This window comes from Motacilla alba, chromosome 2 (assembly GCF_015832195.1).
Source record: "Motacilla alba alba isolate MOTALB_02 chromosome 2, Motacilla_alba_V1.0_pri, whole genome shotgun sequence".
NCBI lineage: Eukaryota > Metazoa > Chordata > Aves > Passeriformes > Motacillidae > Motacilla > Motacilla alba.
This window is the reverse complement of record NC_052017.1, coordinates 141,702,560-141,722,535: the sequence shown is the minus strand read 5'-3', so window position 1 is coordinate 141,722,535 and position 19,976 is coordinate 141,702,560. Positions and strand designations below refer to the sequence as shown.

Sequence of the window (19,976 nt, the reverse complement as noted above, 5' to 3'; positions counted from 1 at the left end):
CAAATTTCCCTTCCCTTTTCTTCTCCATATAAAGAATGGCCATTGACTGTGTTATGAAAGATGAAAAGCCAGTACTTACTCTTACCTGCCACAGTAAAATAGGAGCTAGGGAAGGTCTTATTTCCAGACCTTCAACATTTGCACTTGAAACATGTTGCTGCTTATGAAGAAGTTTTCAAAAGCTTTTTTTCTGTCTGGTTGTGTTGGTTGCAGCCACCAGACTTACCCCTTAAAGAGCACCTACACAAGTCACCACTGCAATTTCTGACCATGTCAACCACAGGAGCTCAACCATTTCTATGGGGCTCTGAGGTCCACCTGACATTAGAAATCTGCTACTCTGTGCTGTGAACAGCCATATGGGAGAGAGTGGCTGTCCTGACACATGTGCAAATAAAGGAGTCAAGGAGAAGAGTAGAAGCTGGGAGGAAAAAGATGGTTTGTTGAGCCATCAAACTCTCTCCATAACCGATCAATGGGAACCCCATCATGTTTTCAAGATGCTTTTAACAAGCAGAACTGGTGGGTCTTTGTACTAACAACTCAAGATAAAGAAAACTTTACAAGACAAATTTCCCATCTGAACCTGTTTATCTTAATCACATTTATTTACTCTTCTTGTATATTCAGGAAAGCTGGGCCTCCTTCCATCTTTTTCCACAAAAAGAGACCCAAAGCTCAGCTTTTCAGTTTTTCCTCAGTTACCTAAAAACAGAGACACACTGGTGGGAAGAACCCTCTGGGGTCTCCAGTCCAACCTCCCTGCTCATAAACAAGGCTGATTATTTTCCTCTGTAACACCAAACGCATGTATATGTTTGCTAGCATTTTTAAATAATCTAACAGCAGCTTTTTAACAGTTAAGAAATGTATAAAGCTTTGTTTACCCCCAAAAGCTAACTAAGAAGAACCAAAACCAGATAGGAGATACCTGTAAATCCAAGGATTAAGCAAACATCATCTTCTAAAACCCCTGAGCAGTATTCCAGTTGCCTGTGCCACAGCATGAAGCTCTTGGCCTTTGCTCTCCCCAGAAGAACTTCTGGGAAAATATATCTCAGACTTTCCTACTCTTATGAAGGAGGATCAAGACTAAAAAACCCATTATTATTATTTAAATAGGGCTGGAAAGATTGCTAAATATTTCCAAAAGGACATATGGTAGCTTTCTGCTCTGTGTGTTAGTCACTGATAGCTGTGACTACCTATTTACAACACCAGCTGAAGCATAAATGGGTTTTGGTACATCACTATAGCATGACTACATAATTGTGCAATAAACATTATGTTTACAACACAGCTTATAAAACAATAATGATGGTTACACTGATGAGGATAGTAATAATAATACCAAACATCAATACCATCAAAGAGGGACCTGCGCTTTATCCAGTCAGGGAGATGTCAAGGGTTCAAGCACAGTCTGGGCTTTTGTAATTGCTCCACATCCCACAGGCTCAGTCAGTAACCCAGGACTGCTGTTCCACCATGTACAGGAGCACACACAGCACCACATGAATCCACAGCTGGACCACAGGCAGGGACAGTGATACCTGATCTGACACTAAGCTGCAACAACACAGCACCTTGCTGAAAGACATCTAGGAAAAGCCACTTCTCCTAAACCTACAGAGGCTGTAGGAGTCTCCAGCCTCCTGCACCACATGTTCCCTGCACAACCAGCATGCCTCTTCCACTTGTGCATTCAGGGCTCACTCCCTACCTGGGCAAAGCAATGCAAGTATTTTCCCTTGGCTGGGACTTTGCTCAGCCAACATGTTCAAGATGAGATGGCTGCAGTACAATCAAATCTAGGCCTCAAAATACAAAGTGCTAATCAAGAGTTGCAGGCTGCTGCTTTTTTAAAAAAATATACTCCTCAATGGGATGGTTCTTCTCCTTTCTAAGGTGCTGGCAACACCTCCCCAACCAGCTGAGATCTATACAGGACCTCACAGAACGCCACTCCTGCAGCTCTGGTGAAAAGATCCAAAGGTTTTGTTCTCCCGACAGGGAATCAAAAAATGAGGCAGACGACCTCTTAAATCCAGCTGTTGGGAGTTCAGGAATGGCACAAAATTACCTGAGACAACAGGCATGCCACACTTCAGCAGGCAGCAGACAACCTGTCCCTTGCCTGCCTGGGAATGACTTTGAACCTGTAGGATTTGCTACCTTACAGAAATCACAGAATCACAAGGTTGGAAGAGACCTTCAAGATCATAGAGTCCAACCTGTTCCCTGACACCTCAACTAAACCATGGCACCGAGTGCCACATCCAGTCTTTTTTTAAACACATCCAGAGATGGTGACTCCACCACCTCCCTGGGCAGACCATTCCAGTACTATCCCCTGGATCAGGAGAACTTACAGTGATACCAGCATGATGGCTTCTACCAATTCCAAGAAAAAAATCAGGATGCTGCATCCACACCAAAGGTGTCACTGGGCTGACATACCTCTTACCGAGCCCCGTTCCAGCAGTAAAGCTAAAGCAGATGAGGTAGGCAGCCAGCAGGCACTCATGAAAACTAGGCAGCATGGAACAGCCATTCAGAGAAAGCCAGGGAAAAGCAGACTGCACCATCCAGCTGGGCAAAGGGAAGATGATGATGATGGATGGTTAGGAAACCTGAGTTTTCCACCTTAACATCTATGCACCAGACCCATTCAAAGTCTGGGGACTCCCAACACAACCCACTGTGTGCTGAGTGTCTCTACAAGATGCTAACAAATCCACATGAGGAGATGTGGTCTTTGCCACTCAGCTCTGTTCTGTACCTGCCTCTAAGGAAACAGCCTACAGCTCCTTGCACTGATCTTGCAGTAGGGATCTCCTCTCCCCAAAACAGAGAGTTTTCAGGCCTTCTTTAGGCTTCTCTGCCATTCATTCTTACCTCCAGAAGAGGAGCTGGGTCCTGTGCCTGGAAAAGCCCCCAGCTTATAGATGACAACCCCAGCTATGTAAACCTCACCCCTCAAAAGTTCCCAAATTCCTGCAGCTCTTGGCTAGGTACATGACCTGGCACTGGGTATTCCTGCCTGAGACAACAAAAGAGATGACAAGAGGCTGATTTCCAAAATATCTCATGCCAAAGACACATCTGCTGTGCAATGACACTCTTCCATGCAAACACACAGTCCTTCCAGGGCTTTGGCTGCTCTTCCTTGTCTGAGTGCTCCACACATTGCAGCTCAGCTCAGCCCACTCCCCAGCAGCACAGGTGGGCTCCCAACACCTGCACAACCCAACCTCATAGTGTGGGGGGCATGGTCAAACCTCCCTCTATCATTCAGGAACTTTGTAATGAGCAGACTCGCAGGAACCTACCCCAGTAATTTTTATACAAAACTGCTTCTACTGCTCCTTCCGACTCAGGTTTTAAGGCGGAAATGACTGAGAGACAGAACCTGCTCCTCGTCTTGGCAATCTGTTTTAGCAGCTAATCACTCTTGCCTTTAGTTTCTAATTCACCATAAATTCTGATTTGAATTATTTACCAGGCACTGGCTCTAGCTCTGCCTGCCACTGCTGCCTTTGAGAGCTCCTTCCTGCATGATGCACTGTATCAGCAGGAATTCATGGACATTTTTCCTTTGAGGTGATTTAATTGTAGTATCTGCAGACAAATATAAGATACCAATAGCAATGAAGATGTGACAGCACAGTCATCAGAAGGGGTGGGACAAACCTGACAGGAAAACCTGGCTGATACTCAACCAGTACACCCCAGTACTCAGGGTATCATACCCTGATTTGCAGGATAGAGCTCCACACTGACGTTCACATCCATACCTTGAATTCACATAATGAATGAGACCAGCTGGGCATGCACTAAAAGGCATTCAGATCATACACGTCTGGATGTTTTAGATCACACACATCCAGACCACTCCAAATGCCTGACCAGTCCCAGTGTTTGAGTCACAGTGTTTGTGTTCAGCTGAGAAGAGCTGATGCTCCAGGTAACTATCTCAGTGCTTTTATCTGTCACCCTTGAAGCAACAGGGAAAAACACACCAGCAAGCCCTGTTTCAAACAATCTCTGGCACTTGCCAGAGAGAGAGAACTGAGAACACTCCTTAACTGCAACACTGGTAGCTTAAAAAAATGCTGTCCTCCATGGAACTGTACCCACAAGGTGAGCAAAGGGTAGGCACTGCACCCCAAGGTACAATAATGCCATATGCAGGCACACAGCAGCACTGCTTCCCAGGGCACTGAGCACTCTGCTACATAAGAAGATGGAAAATCTCAGGAGCAGATGCAGCTGTGATGAGGGAAAACATGCCTAGACACAGTGATACATAGTCCAAGTAACAGACTATGTTTTTATTCCCTCCTCACTCTTCATAAATCTCACCAGGAACCTGCAGGTGCTCAGAACTAAAGCTACCAGCCATCAAGGAGACAGAAAACAACACACTGTATTTCAAAATAAGATCAGTATCACCTTGCTGCAGAAAGGCAAAAGCTTCCTGACCAGGGATGCATTTTCCTCTCTGCTAGCTCAGTTTGCAGCTCTGCATCCCCCTTGGATCACAAAGCAGGACATCACACCACCCCCAGCCAGCACTGAGAGGTCAGGGTGTCATGCCCACCATCCCAGCATCTCCATCTCAGCAGTGATGCACTGAGAGCAGCACAAAGACTCCACTGAGGCACCCATTTGCACAGCTTGGCACACAGCTGCAGTGCACTGCACCACAAGTTCCTGACACCAGACTCTGCTAAATTCATCTGCTGGGAGCAAAAGACAAACCCCCAGTAACCCTGCAAGCAGCAGAAATGCCTCCCATGCCACAGAAAAAAAACACCATTTTCCCATGGTTTGCCAGCACTACTGTCTGCATAGACCAATGGCAAAAAAAATATTATTTAAGCTGTCACACTTGTAAGCACGACCTAGCAATTCTGAGTAGAGCTGCACCAGCATAATTACTGAAAAAGCCTGTAGAAAGAGGCCTGTAGAAAAAGTGACACTGCAATAATGCACTGAACACATTCATCTGAAAGGTGCTAAATGAGCACAAGATGCACCAATACCCTGAAAGTACAGATACACTTTTCTTTCCCCTAGCCTTGCTCCACATCAGCTTCCCCTGACAGCACTTTCTCATACAAAAACAATGAATGAAATATATGCAGCCAGGAAGCATAGGCTGCCTTTGTAAAGCATTCTGATTAAAAACAGGAAGATATGGTTCAAATCCTGCAAAGAGTTAAGTGTAAGATCCAATCTTAGAAGATAAAAGTCCTTAATGAAACAAAAAGCTGGGCTTTGGTTGTGCAGGGGCACAGAGAGGAGAGCTCACCGTAACAGAGCCGCAGACCCGTGCTGCCATCCGGACACACAACTCACCATCACCTCTGAAATCCGTCAGCTCTGGCCAAAGTCATATTCCAAGAGTGCACTTTCACCCGGGAAGCCAATATTCCAATGTACAAACTAAGTGAACACAGGATTCCTTTCTGCAACAGACAGGCTCTTGGACGGAGGCAGGCCTGAGCCCTTCCTGATTTCTGCGCCTGCAGACGGCTCTGACGTCGCTGGACATCAGCGAGCAGATGCAAACGATGCCAAATCATCCAGGCCATGCGCAGGCAGGGCTGGCACTGCTCCTGCTCTCCCTGTGCACGCAGCCCCTCTCCCAGCGATGCGAGACACACATGTGCACTTGGCTCCAAACAGGTACAGAGGCGTGCCCACTGGCTGACAAACTGCAGCGGTACCACTAATTACCTTAATATAACTTCAAATGCACAGAGGCACAGTCAGACCAATCTGAACTACGACAATGCTAAGGTAGCTCTAAGCCATACTCCTGACTTAATGCTATGAGACAGAAGAGAGAGAGGGAAAGAATAAAGTTAGAGGTGCATTCCTGAAATGATGCTTAGTGAATATAAAATTATTTGAATCCCCGAGGCTGCAAGCTGCCATTTATTGAGATATGCAGCCCCTAGCACAAAAGAGCATCTTACTGTCTCATGTGCTTGGAAAACACATATTTGTTAAATAATTTTAAAAATCACATTTGAAAGGAAACTGGATGTTTATGACACATGATTAAAGTATAACACTGTATGCTCATTTATTAGTGATGTCTACACTTCGAGGCTGCATTTTTTAAACATCCTCCTAATCTGCAACGATGCATGTAAGTACTTTTAAAATAATCCACACTAGTGGACTGCAGTTGGTGCAAACTGGCATCAGTGAGATTGCATTTCTGCTCTAGTGAAGAAATAAACACTCTCATCTCATGCAGCTGTAACATGTGTGTAACATTACTGTATTCTTTGTATTTAGCAATGGCTAACATATTCTAATACACCCTCAGAAAAGCTCTTTTGTTCCAAATCAATGACTTAAATAACACAATTTTTTTAACATATTGATAAAGAGGAACTAGTGTAGGGCTCATGACTCACTGTGTCTGACCCGATATGTGGCCAGGACAACATGTCTAAACTTGCCAACAAGGATGGGATTAAAAAGATCTCACTGAAGGCCTGCAGGCATCACTCAGATTCAATTCTCGGTTCTGCTGGGATTTCTCTGCACAGTATTTTAAGATGCAGCAACCTATAGTTTAATAGACTGACATCCAAGTCCTAAAGCACCCACCCTCTCAATGGAAACACATCAGTATTATTTAGATATAAAAATAAAATGAGGCCTATTAAAGTACTCCAAAGCCCAAGAAAAAACTTCTTGAAGAAAAGACGGCCTAAAAAATCGTTTGCAGAAACGGTCCGTGGAACATGCAAAGAATTCTCCCAATCCATTCCTCTGGCCCTCCTGATACTCAGCTCTGGACCAGGCCGACCACACTAACGGAGGCCGAGCGCTGCGGGTACAGCTGAATTGACCCGGGACGGCCGAGGCAGCGGCAGGCAGAGAGGGCAGGCAGAGAGGGCAGAGGGGGCAGGCAGCAGGGCAGGCAGAGAGGGCAGGCAGCGGGGCAGGCAGAGAGGGCAGCGCAGCAGGACAGCGCAGCAGGGCAAAGCAGCAGACAGGCAGAGATGGCAGGCAGAGATGGCAGGCAGCAGGGCACGCAGCAGGTCAAAGCAGCAGGGCAGGCTGCAGGGCAGGCTGCAGGGCAGCTCCGCGCCCCGGCCTGCGCGCTGCGCGCATTTTCCGCGCAGTCACAGAGGGCTCGTCCGGCCCCGCACCGCGGGGACCCTCCCGTCACCTCCCTGCCCCGGGGGGTCTCCCAACACCGCGGGACGCACACATTTCTTCGTCCCCGCTCCCTCCCCGGGTCCGGCAGTCTGGGGTGGGGGGCGCTGAGGGGGATGGGCGCATCGCTGCGGGTCACTCCGAGCGGCGCCGACCCCATCGCGGCCGTGTTGCCGTCGGACGGTGCCCCGGCCCCATCTCCTCCCCATCCGCACGGGTCGCGGCGTGCAGTTGGTATTTTTAGGCCACGGGCGACCCAGCGCTTTAACAAAGATAAATAAATAACACGAAAGGCACCCTCCCCTCCCCCATCCGCGCTGCCCCCTCGCCCGGGCTCCGAACTGCGCCGCGACCCGCACGCCCCGCCGGGGACTCGGATAACAACGCGGGGGGGGGGGGGGGGGGGGGGGTTGGGCAAAGTAAAGGCAAAAGCAGAATAAACAAATAAATACCCCCTGTCCCCGCGCCCCGCCGCCCCGCTGCGGCCCCGGTACTCACCGCGGCCCCGCTGCGGGCAGGGGTCGGGCCGGGGCCGGGCGGGCCGGGGCCGGGGCCGGCGGCGGCGCGGCGGGCGCGGAGCGGCGCGGGCCCCGCTGCCCATGTGCTCGCCCGAGCACGCGCTCGGCTCAATGGAACGCCGTGCTGGCGAGCGGCTCTGTGACGTCACCGCCCCCCGCCGCCCGCGGCCGCAGCCCGGGGCAGCGAGAGCAGCCCGCCCCGCGCTCCCGCCCGCATCCCAGCGCATCCCAGCGCATCCCAGCGCATCCCAGCGCATCCCAGCGCATCCCAGCGCCCCGCGACCACCGACAGCCCCGCGCTCCCGCCCCGCATCCCAGCGCATCCCAGCGCCCCGCATCCCACCGCATCCCACCGCCCCGCATCCACCGCCAGCCCCGCGCTCCTGCCCCGCATCCCACCGCATCCCACGTCCCCCCCATCACATCCCATCTCCCGCTCAGCGCTCCTGCCCCGCATCCCACCGCCCCGCATCCCACCAGCGGCACCGCTCCGCATCCCACCGCCGGCACCGCTCCGCATTGCACCGCCGGCACCGCACAGAGCAGCACTGCCGGCCCCGCACCGCATGGCTTCGCTCCGCACCGCACCGCACCGCAACGCCAGTACGGCCAAGCCTCGGCGTACCTTGAAATTTAAATAATTAAGTAAAAGACCAGATTTTTTTTTCCGGCGGCACTCCACAGGTGCGGGGGAAGCCGGCGCGGAGGCGCGCAGCGTGCACAGGGAGGGTACGGGACCCTGTCCTGCTCCCTCGGACAGGAAGGTGCCGCGGAAAAGCGGAATCAGGTTCAGCATCAGTGGATGGGCAGCACAGGAGCCTTCACTGCTCGTTCTTTTCACCCCAGCAGAAGCCTTCAGCCGCATTTCTCCCAAACATTGCAAGTTTGCTTCTTATAGAACTCTTTTTTTTTTTTTCTTTTCAATACCTTTCTCTCAAGTGCTGACATATCATGTCTGTCTCCAAATTATCACAGCAGAGAAGGATACAAGCATCCCACATTAAAATGTAGCAAGTAGCTTTGCAGCCCTCCAAGAACTCGAAGAGAGAACATTGAGAGTACAGAACAGGCTGCAGACTGTTGAAAGAGAAAAGGAGCAAATATCCAGCAAATGGATGGAACAAGCTTAATTTGAATTTTTTGTTACTTTTTTTTTTTAATAAACTAAGAAAAAATGAAATGCATCCCCTTGATTCCAGGCTGGACCCAAAATGAAGTAGCAGCCACAATGCCATGCGAGATTTTTCTCCATACTGCTATTGCTCTCTCCAGGAGGGAACCTGGAATCCTGCTGTGCCAGCACCTTTGCAGCCAGTTGGGAGCTGCAATGTCACTTCTGCAGTGTGTACAACCTGAGAGGGTGCTGGCATCTGTGTGGGTTGTGGTGCCCAGCCTGGGAGCTGCCACTGCCACACCAGGCTAATCAGCCTCTGCACAGAGCCTGTCTCTATCTATCCAGCATAGTGACGTCTTCATGTGGATAACACATGCTGCTCCATTCAATTAGTAAATATGTTCCAAACTCCCCTACAATGCTTTGACTATTTCAAGAAAGAGCTGATCTGCAAAAACTACCCTGTCACAGGAGAAGCATATGCTTGTGCAAAAGGCACAAAATTAGGGTATAAATCCAAGCTGCAACTCTGTGGCCCTGCAATTTAACAAGATACAACATTGGGTTGAAAAAAGAGGCTTTTCACGCTCATGGTAAGAGGCGTGGGAGCCCTGCTGAGCAGGTAGATTAAAGGTTTTGTGCTGTCCCTTTCAGCAAACTGCTGCAGAGGAAGAGAGGTGGAGGAGATCACTTTGGGCCATACTCCTACAACTGGCTGGAGACCAAGTCCTAAATAAATGACTTCCCAAGGTCAGTGAACTCAAGAGAAAGATCAAAATCTAAGGTTACTCATGAGACCAAAGGTTCATTTTATTTGGTGAAAAGGGCCAGGTGTTGGAGCACCCTGACACATTTTATTGTGGAGCACACTGACACAATTTTTTCTGGAGCAGTCTGACACACTTTTTTCTCCAAGCCCGTTCCCACTCCAGAGTTTGGGAGAAGCAGTGGCATAAAACTATTATTTTGCTTTCATGTGTGCATTGCCCTTAAATGGGGCCCTGATGGCTCCTTCACAGTTCACAGTGGCCAGAACAGAAGAGAAATATGAATCAAATAGCTCTGAAAATTGAGGTTTCAGTCCTCTCTCCCTAGGACTCCCTTCCCTCCTTGGCAAAATACATAGAGAATCTGCTGTTAAAACAACAGCTCAAATTAATAGAGGTTTTGCCTGATGCCACAGACTTGCCCAGGTACTACGAGCACCAGCAGCATGGCTGTGAACACAACTCTGTGTGCCATGACAAGAGATAGGTACTTCATGTCCCATTCCGGGCATGACAAAGCCAGGAAAATATCATGAAGAGGGGTGAAAATGTTTGCCTGCCTGTTGACACGCAGAGAAGTCAAATGATGGTCACACGAGGTTATCCAGATGTGGCTCCTCTGTGACCTGTGGCACAAGGACATGCTGTTCCCCTGCCCTGCAAGGCAGTCCTGCGGTTTGGAAGTCAAACCCCACATCCCATAAAAATTCACAGACCACCCTTATCTTTGCAGGGAGGCTGGCAGGGGGATGGTGCTGACCATCAAGCATTTCCCCCTGTGATGGCACAACTGGGGCCTCAGTAACTGGGGGAGACACGCAGTTTCCATCCCACCCAGGGTTTCTCAGTGTAGGAAACATAAAAAGACCCTCTTTCCACAGGCACGTAGAATATGCCTTGTGTTCTTATCACTCAGCCCTGCAGGCTATCTAGTGTTTGTACTATAAAAATCCTCTCGTAATGTGATCTGAATAGTCTCATATCAATAAAGCACTCAAGTGTAATCATTCTTACGACAGCTTAGCACACTTACACAAGGCAATTGCATTGCTCTAAGTTCACCTCTGCAAATTAAACAGAGCAAAGTCAAGGCCAACTGACGCAACACACTCTTTCGAGGCCAAAAGAAGATCTGAGGCAAAGATCAGGGGTCAGACTGCAATGAGGCTGTGGCAGCTGAAGCATTCTACCCTCCAGCACTCTGCTTCAGCTTCCCCGCCTGTGACCCCACAAGCTTTGCTGGCAGCAGGAATCACATGTGTGCTTCTTAATCCGTGCCAGTGGAGCCAAGGAGAGCTGTGATGTGTTCTTTGGGGTTACTAGAATGTGGAGGTGACAGCTTCCAGTTGGTCACCACAGGCAGCTGGAAAGTGAAGTGTCATCAGCCAGGACAGGTAGGTGCAGCAGAGGCTGGAGCAAACCACCAGACATTCCCTGCACACATGGGCCATGGAGAGACACAGCAGAAAAAACAGCTGAGTGTGTAATCATAGCAGTAATTATACCTTCTCTCATCCTGGGATTAAGCTTGTTCCAGGTTAATTCCAGAGCTCTCCAAAAAACCCTCAGTCATCTCAGACACTCAGGAGGAAAGGTTAGGTCATTGCATCTGCTCCTCTCCCAGTAAAAACCAGCATTTTGCATCAGCCTGCCCACAAAGACATTAACTTGAACATCAGTGTCTTGTCCTCACTTCACCTTCTTGGATATTATCTTGGAACTTTTCTTCTCTGAAGATTAGAAACCACCTAATTATCATCCTGAATGCATTTACAGCCAGTTACACCCATTCGTGCTGCAGCAGGTGTTATGACTTGGTACCACCAGCTCTTGTCCTCACTCTTACACACACCTCTCTGCTATATTGACCAATATCAAGTTCATTCTGTGATAAAACAATGGGAAAATGCAATGGTGCTTATTATAATTAATTTCTTTTCCCAGTCTTCAAATTTAAGCACTTATATTAATTTAAAGAAAAGGCATTCCTGTACCCCAGCAGTGATCCATCTCTAGGTGGTGGTGACTCACGTGTGATTTTGGTGGGGAAGCTCCAAGAGCCAGGAGCAGGAAGCCATAGCAGAAAAAATAAAGACAGGAAAGTTTATGAAGCTGCTGGAAAGACTTCCACTGCCTTCTGTGCCCTCTCAGTGTTCAATGTGAGATGAAGAGCATATTCTGGGTAGCTTAGATGTGACTCCAGAGCAAAGAAAGAGGATATTCAGGGTTGGTATGAAGCAGAGAAATAACAGACTTATCACTGATGGCCCAGCTACCAGCTACAGAAGCATGTGATTCAGATGCTCCATATATCCTCCAAGTTTGTGGCATAAAAAATAATTTAAAAAAGAAACACAACTTTTCAAAGAGATGTCTTTCCGCATGTGCAGCAAGACTGAACTAGTAGAGGGGTACCAAAACTCCATTAGAGATTATGAAGAGCATTTAAAATTACTATCTTGAATGTGATTTAAGAAAGAAGAAAGCCCTGGAATAAAGTGAAACCAAGTGCCTGCATTACTGAAGTTGGAAAGTAGACCCAGAGATGACCATGCTTGAGTTTGGGGAAGGGCTATCAAAACTGTGAGCTAAAGGTTTTACATCATTAGTAAAAATAAATAAATAAATAAATAAATTCTGTGAACAAGAAACAAGAGAGAATTCAAGAGAGAAGGAGGCAGCACCATTCAGGTCCCAGCCATATTTCCCAGGAAGCTCCTGAGAAAGGCACTGACTAAATCCTTGGGGAGAAGGAGCTTGTTTTGTCTGAAGGATGAAAGATCACAAGAGAAGTTGCATGCCTGGGAGAGGAAGTGGCAAGTGGTGCTGTCAGCAGGGATAGAAAACCATGGGCATGAGGATCCCCTTGGATGAGAGATAAGGGCCATAGGTCTGGTCACAGGGGAGCCCTGTGCCCACAGCAGAACTGCATGTCTCAACAGCAGCAGAGGATGCACAGAGCAGGCAAAATGCAACCAGTCTCCAGAGGACAGCCTGGTGACTGCTTCTCTATTTCTGAAGGATCCAGCTCCAGGGAAAACAGCAAGATCTCTGCTTTCCTCACACAAAGATCCTGTTGCTAAATCTCAAAGAGGAAACTGTTTAACTTGTCGGTTACTCTTTGGCACCTGTGATTGTGTTAGACATTATAAACAGGTTGGACCAGCCAAGCTGGCAGACACCACTGCAGTATCCCCAGGGTCCTTCCCTTTCTGTTTATTTTCCTTTTTTAGCCTTTACACTAATCTCTTCATCTATAACAAATATACAACATTCATGTGAACAATTTTCAAGGGAGAGTGACACTGGCAGCCCATGGACTGTCACGGCAGGCCTGCTGACACACACAAGCCACAACCTGAGCTTTGGGCAATGCACTGTGTTCCTCCTGCAACAGGAGGGAAGTGGGGAATGGTGTGTGAAACCTCTGCTGGACCTGGTGTCCTTCTCCTTTCAAGACTAGTTGCTATTTATGCACTCATGTGTAAAGTTCAACTTTCCCACAGTGCTTGTTTATGGATGTGCCCCACACTGCCTGTGTGGGCACAGCCGTGGGGCAGGCACTGGGGATGGGTCCTCTGGGGGCTTGGACAGGCTGTTTTGCGGCTGCAGGTATGGGATCTTCCTCAGAGGCAGCTGGGAGACTCGTGCTCTCATTAGCACAGCTGATGGCAGTGGCACCACTGCCCATGTTTCATACAAAGACCCAGCACCGCCCCAAGAAGTGGGAGATCTCGTCCAACACCTTCCTTTGCATCTCTCTGCTGCCTGGAGAGTGGCTGCACCATGAGCCTTTGGCCTGTGCTGGCCCCTTTCTTCCCAGCTCCTATGTCAGAGATAAAGATGTGCAGCACAGCAGGACACTGCCCGGGGATTTAAAGTCCATTTCACAGTTCTGATGCTGCTGCTCTTATGCTACAAGGCACAGCATATGAAGATAGGCAAACTGGTCAACATCCACTAAGAAACTCCACCAGTACTGGAGAAAAGACCTACAGGGAGGCAGTAGTATCTGGTGTGGGCATCTGTGGTGAGCACAAGCTGCTCACCAGTTTAGTCCTGGAGAATGTCCCATTTAAGCCCTGAAATCATGATGAACACCTGTATTGCTGGTATCCTTGTTGTACCAAGAAGAGATTTCTGCAACTGCAGCACAGCCACGGTACTCACAAAGATAGATAAGCACCAGGCTGTGCCCCTGCCACATCTCAAATTATGATAATCAATGTTGTGTTGTGCCATGGAAGCAGAAGAAATGGAAGCAGCTCAGTAGTAGTGATCAATGAAGTCTTAAAATGCCCTTAAGATGCATATATATGCTATATCCAAGTTCACAGATATGTAAACTGAGGTGCAGATATGTAAAATATCTTGCCTGTGGCCATACAGAGAGCATACATTGACTTCTGACTGGTGTAACTGGGAGGCACTGGAGTTCTGACTCCCAGTCTCTTGTTGTCAGTGTTGGGTGACAGACAGCCTTGGTTAAGAGAGTGGGTAACCATGGCTGACATCTCCACAGTATCACGATTCACAGCTTTTAATTTCTCTTAAACAAATTCAAAGTGAAATTACGCATAGGAAGATGGGAACTACAGACCCTTAGAAAATGTATCCATGTTCTTCCCCATCAAATCTAATTAGATTTGCCAAAATCAGTGTGCATTGATCTGTGATTCAAACAATATGCTGATAACAAATTTTCATGATAGACATGGTTATAAAGCTACTTGACTGAACTATGAATTAGCCCCTTCAGCAGAAGCTCTCAGCACATTTTGTCAGCACAGCCTTCCACAGACAGCTTTTAATCCCCAAATCAACAGGTGATCCCACTGTTTAAGGTTTGTCAGGCTCTCTGCTGAGCATCCAGCAGAGAAGCAAGGCAGGCTTGACTATCAATCTTCATTAAAATCAACACACTGTCTTCAACCACCCCTTTAAGCAAACTGTAATATGTGCTGGGAAAAGACCTTTCCACTACTAGGCAGAGCAGCTTGTTTTGCTGTGGCGCTGGGCAGCTTCACCTTGGCAGTGATGGGTAGGGAAAACATGGGCTGTATGGAAAGCATCACATAAACAGACTATCACCCCAGAAAACCAGCACCACACAGGGCTGTGTGCTGATAATTGCCTTCCTGCCAGTGTCTGTTGCCTGCCCTCAGGATTCAGGGATGATTTTTTTTTTTTTTTTTTTTTTTTTTTTTTTTTTTTTTTGGTTAGCTTGTGGCAAGGAAGCAACACATTTGTTTGGATAGTTTGTCTTTCAGCCAAATAATGTCGACTGGTACAAGTGACTGGAAATGAGAAAATGAGGGCAGAGCAGGTAAGTTTTAAATAAGTCAAAGTAAATAGTTGACATGCCAGGAGAGACCAAAGGACAGGATTTTCCATTTGTGCTCAGTTTTCAGCTGAGCTTTGCAACCACTGACATCTGAGAACTTCTGAAAATGTGCCTTGCTTGAAAGCCAGAGTGCATCAGAGTTTAAAGTTACTCAGGAAAAAAAATGGCAGAGGGCAGGCAGTGCACATGTATCTGTTTGTACCCCAGATTTATCCTTTCCCTGCTGTCTTTTCATCCAGAAATTGTTACTGCTCCATAAGAGGAAAACCACAGCACTCTTTTTGCCTGATCTTTAAAGAAATGAGCAATCCCAGCCATTGGATCTGCTCAGCATCTCTGAAAATTTACATACTCCGTGTTAAATCTTGTGTAACACCAAGACACACCACGGAAAGAAGCTGTCATGATGAGGAGGTTGATCATTGACCACTGGCACAGACTGCTCGGGGAGGTTATGTGGAGTCTCCATCCTTGAAGATATTCAGAAGCCACGATCACAGGTCATGGTCCTGGGCTGTCTGCACCAGATGACCCTGCTTGAGCAGACAAGTGGACCAGGCTTTACACATTAAAACAATAATGAGTTACAGCCACACAGTATGGATAGAGGTGTGCTAATATAAATTATTTCAATTTAGAATGAGATTAGACCAGAATAAAGATTTTTATCCCAATGATATGAGATGGATTTGGAATCTTGGTATAAGTCATGACAGTCTGCATCCTGACCCCTGGGTTTCTCTCACTCTGACCTGGCTGCAGTGCGTGTCCTCTTCACTGGGTCCCTGCTACACACCAGCTGAGCCACAGTCACACTAAGACCAAGCAGAAGAGGGGACAGCTTTTCTACTGAGTCACAGAAACATGGAATAGTTTGGACCTTTCCATTTAACTGTACAAATGGGATGGCATTTTTGTGACACTAAGAAAAAAAAAAAAGGCAACAGCTGAGATCTTTTCATAAACCTAAATAAATGGAGCAATAAGACAGTATGGATTATATATGTTTTAACTTACAGTGCCCGCTGCAAGCTCCAGGTTATAGTGTTTGCCCACCCACACCAGTACCCATCCAAGGAATTTAACAGAAGAAATCTCCCAGCAGAGATGACACGGGTCCTGAAACTCATTGAACTTGAATGGGCTGTAAAACTTTATGAAATCCTGTCTGCCCTTCAGTTTTAAATTGGATTTGGTTGAACTGGTTTTAAAACTGGCTGGAGAGCCAAGATGGGCCAGCAGGATCAGCTGGAGAGGCAGACAGTGGAAGTTCAGCTCTGCATGCCTACGCTGATCGGAGCAGTGCCCCCTCTACCAGGGAGGGTGGAGTGCTCCGCCTAATAAAAGGCTGAGCTCAGCAGACATTAAAGGAAGGGTGTTAGCAAAGATCAAAAGGTAGAAATGGGAGATAGAGCTGCCCCATTTGCAAAGTTACCAAAGCCTGCCAGTGAGAATGAAGATCTAGATGCTGTGATGCCGAATGAATGGGGCAATCTAGATAATGATATCAGAATTAAATTAATTAAAAGAAGATTAAAGAAAGATTGTAAAACTAAGGTTGTAATCGTATCCCTGCTGGAGTCAGTAAGTGTTTCATGGTTTGTGTGGTGCTTCATGAAGAGGCAAGGATGTTGCTCCCAGTGCATACCAAGACAAAGGAAAGTATCAGCTGAAAGCTGATTGACACAGACCCAACTATATTAGGGAATAAATAAGTTACAGTGGCCTCATAGTCACAAAATTGAAACCATGCATGGTTGGAGCATCCAGGAGGATTAATATAATTCATATCAATGTCATCACTGATCTGCAAACTATGGGGTATTCATGAGGACTTTAGGGCAACTGTGGTAGGACACCAAATTTCTCATAAATTGTGGCAGGATGAAGTTTATCATTCAGTTTTTTAAACAGGTTTGAACAGGCAAAGTATGCTCACACCAGGTCAGTACTTGGTGCTGTGTGGACACACTGTGTCTTGCCAGGCACCGACACTCTTCAGTGTGATTTACTGTTCCTGCAAGCAAGGTCCCCAAGCAAGGACATTTACAGAGGAACCTCACGGTAACATCAGCTGAGCTTAAAATCTTCTGGAAAGCAGCATTATCAAATATGAATGCATGACATGCATGGGAATTTGGCTACCAAATTCAAGAAAAAGGAACTTGAAACAGAGTTGGAGGATAGGGCAACCTCGATGGCCAAGTCACACAGTGCATCTGCACAGACCTCTGTGGCAGCCACCTCCCTCTCCAGATATTTTGCTCCAGCTGCTAAGCAGGTCATTAATATCTGGTGATTATTTTGGCCCCTGGAGCTGCCTGAATGCTTTTGCAGTATGTGCTGACTGTTTTGGCTGCCACAATCAGGTCTCAGTTTTAGGACAGCTCACTGAAATGAATGGGGAAAAGTTGGATTCATTTTAATTAAGCATCAAAAATTAAATTTCAAATAAAAGTACACAAAAGGGTGCATACTTTTGCCCTTGTAGACATGGGAAAATGCTGTATTGTTCCATAAGGGCAAGAGGCCTATGTTTTTTTCTTTCACAAATGCAAAAGAAGGAAAGTGATTTTCAGCAGGAATCCAATTTTACAGGGAGGGAATAATATGTTACATAGTCGAATCACTTTGATGTCAATTTTATTTTGCAATCACTTCATAAGATATTCATATAGCCTTTTTATTCCCTTAAAGTGTTCAACTCTAGGCACAATACAGTATTATCTTACTCTTTACCATAATGATGAACGATAATGGGAACACATAATAAGATTTTATGTGTGCCCAAAGAAAAATCTGCTTTAGCCCAGATGAGAGGAATTTTGCAGATCAAATTAATATTATAAAACAGCACAATTTATCAAAATAATACAGCTTTTCTTCTCTCAATCCATTGTGAATCTCAGTGTCTGCAGCCAGTACATAGTGAACTATCAGAAGCTGATGGAATTTTTTTGGTAAAGTCTCTATGAAAATACTTGGTTGATAAAAGTAAAAAAAAAAAAAAAAACAACAAACCACCAAACCAAAACTCCCTTTTCCTCTTCTGTCCATCACACTCACACACTATAAACACACTAATATTTAAAAGGTCTGTTGCAATGGTTCTATAGTGATGCTGTTTACTGTTGAAAAGCCATCCCAGTCCAGTAGCATCTTTGTTCAAGTTCCTCAGAAACTAATGGATCACATTTGGTTTCCCTGGATTTTTTATGTTCATGGAACATGGTTTATAGCAAAATGCTCTCTATATATTTCATTGCATCCTTTTAATATGGATTCAGTTTATTCATCTATTCATGATTTCAAAGTGTAGCCTAAAAGTAAATTAGCAAAGTGTAGAATAGTGACACAACCCTGATAGAAACTCTGCTGTCTGATCCAGCATCCGCACCAAAATTTTCTACATTTTCACTTGGTTTTAGATGCTTAAACATCAGCTTCTCTGAAGAGCTCTTGTTGGAAAGCCTTGTCCTGATAGCAGTTGTAACAGAGCAGGTCTTCTTTCCTGGGACACGTGAATAAACCAAAATTACTTAAGGAGCTATTGTAGTGCAGTCAAATGAGAACATAAATAGTTCTAGGAAAAAGCACTGGCAGTTTATCACACTGGATAAACCTAAATGAACTGCATAAAACAAGACTGAATAAATTTGGGGGTAGGACCCCACCTGGTAATGCAGACAGCACTATTACTCAAGAGAGGGAGGGCAGGGATGTTTCCGTGGCCAGGGAAGCACACGAACCTTTAGCTCACATTAACTGCATCCACACAGCTGCAGAGCTGATCCCTCTCCCCTAACTCATCCACAGCACAGCACGGCCTTGGTCCCGAGCCAAAAAAGGCTTTGTCAGACACTCAGCCGGGCACCAGATCACAGGGAACTACCTGCACCGAGAGGCTTTGTTTGGTTCTGCTGTCGTCACGGAGCAGATTAATGGGAGAAAAAGGAGTGAAAAGAAGCTCTCGCTCTGGCAGCTGCACCCCTGTGAGCAGCCTCTTGTACACGTGTGGTGCCGGGAAGAAAAATGTGCCGGGAAACGGGAGCGCCGCTGCGCATTCAGGGGGATCCAGGGGGATGTCCCGAGGGATCCAAGGGGACGTGGCTGTGGGAGCGGGGCCGTGTATTTGGTCACACTCGAAATTCAGCCTGCAGAACTTTGGGGTGTTTGCCCTCGTGGTAGCTGTATATAGACCACAATCCCTGTACTTTTTTTCGCCCTCTTTCTTCATGGATAAATTAGCATGAAGGAAGCTGATGAAGCTAATTAGTTCCAAGCAGTGTTAATTTCTCTGATTGGAACTCTTTATGACCCAGTCAGATTGCTTAATTTTTGCAGTTTATATTTTCAAATCTCTTCAGTTATCGCACCCAATCCTCATTTCTACTTTTTTTTTTTTTTTTTCTCTTTCTGATCCTATCTGGAAAACGTAATTCCATGTAATTGGGACATGGAATGGAAATTACACATGGTGACAAGAAAGATTTTGCCTTGAATGGAAATGTATTCGACAGAAAAGTGGCCATGGCAAGATCCACGGACAGACATATGTGAAGGGTGAATTTAGCAATAAAATGTAATCACCATAACACATAATGTGAGGAACTAGCTGCTTTCTCCCAGACTTGTCTAGAAAATAGAATAGCTCCACAATTCCTATATCAAGCTGGAAGCTGGAAATAGTGCTTGTGGGAATAAGATACTTCAGTCAGCCTGAGTTGTGGGGTCCACTCTCAGCCACTGATTTCTCCCTTTTGTCTCATGGTTTCAAGCACGACCATGCAGAAATGCCTTGTAGCTTGGGCTCCCATGCATCGGTGGCAACTTCAAGCAAGGTGTGCTCAGTAACTACAAATATTAAATAGTTTTGGCAAGTGGCCAATAATGCTTTTTCAAATGCATTAATATTCAGCACCAAAGGTCATACTCATCATTATCAGAAAAAATTAATCTCATTTGCTAGAAAAGTGGAGTCAGGACACACTTGAAGACAAGCTGCTTGGGCTTGAAGAGACTTGAAGAAATACCTGTATTATAGT

General features: G+C 46.5%; 1 long non-coding RNA gene across 1 annotated transcript in view; it reads right to left on the bottom strand.

The window, feature by feature from the left end:
* LOC119698382 overlaps positions 1 to 7,732 on the bottom strand; it is a 146,915-nt gene extending 139,183 nt beyond the window's left edge. The window contains exon 1 of the long non-coding RNA XR_005256147.1: positions 7,687 to 7,732. This is a non-coding gene — a long non-coding RNA (uncharacterized LOC119698382). The remainder of the gene's footprint in view (positions 1 to 7,686) is intronic.
* Positions 7,733 to 19,976: the final 12,244 nt, after the last annotated feature.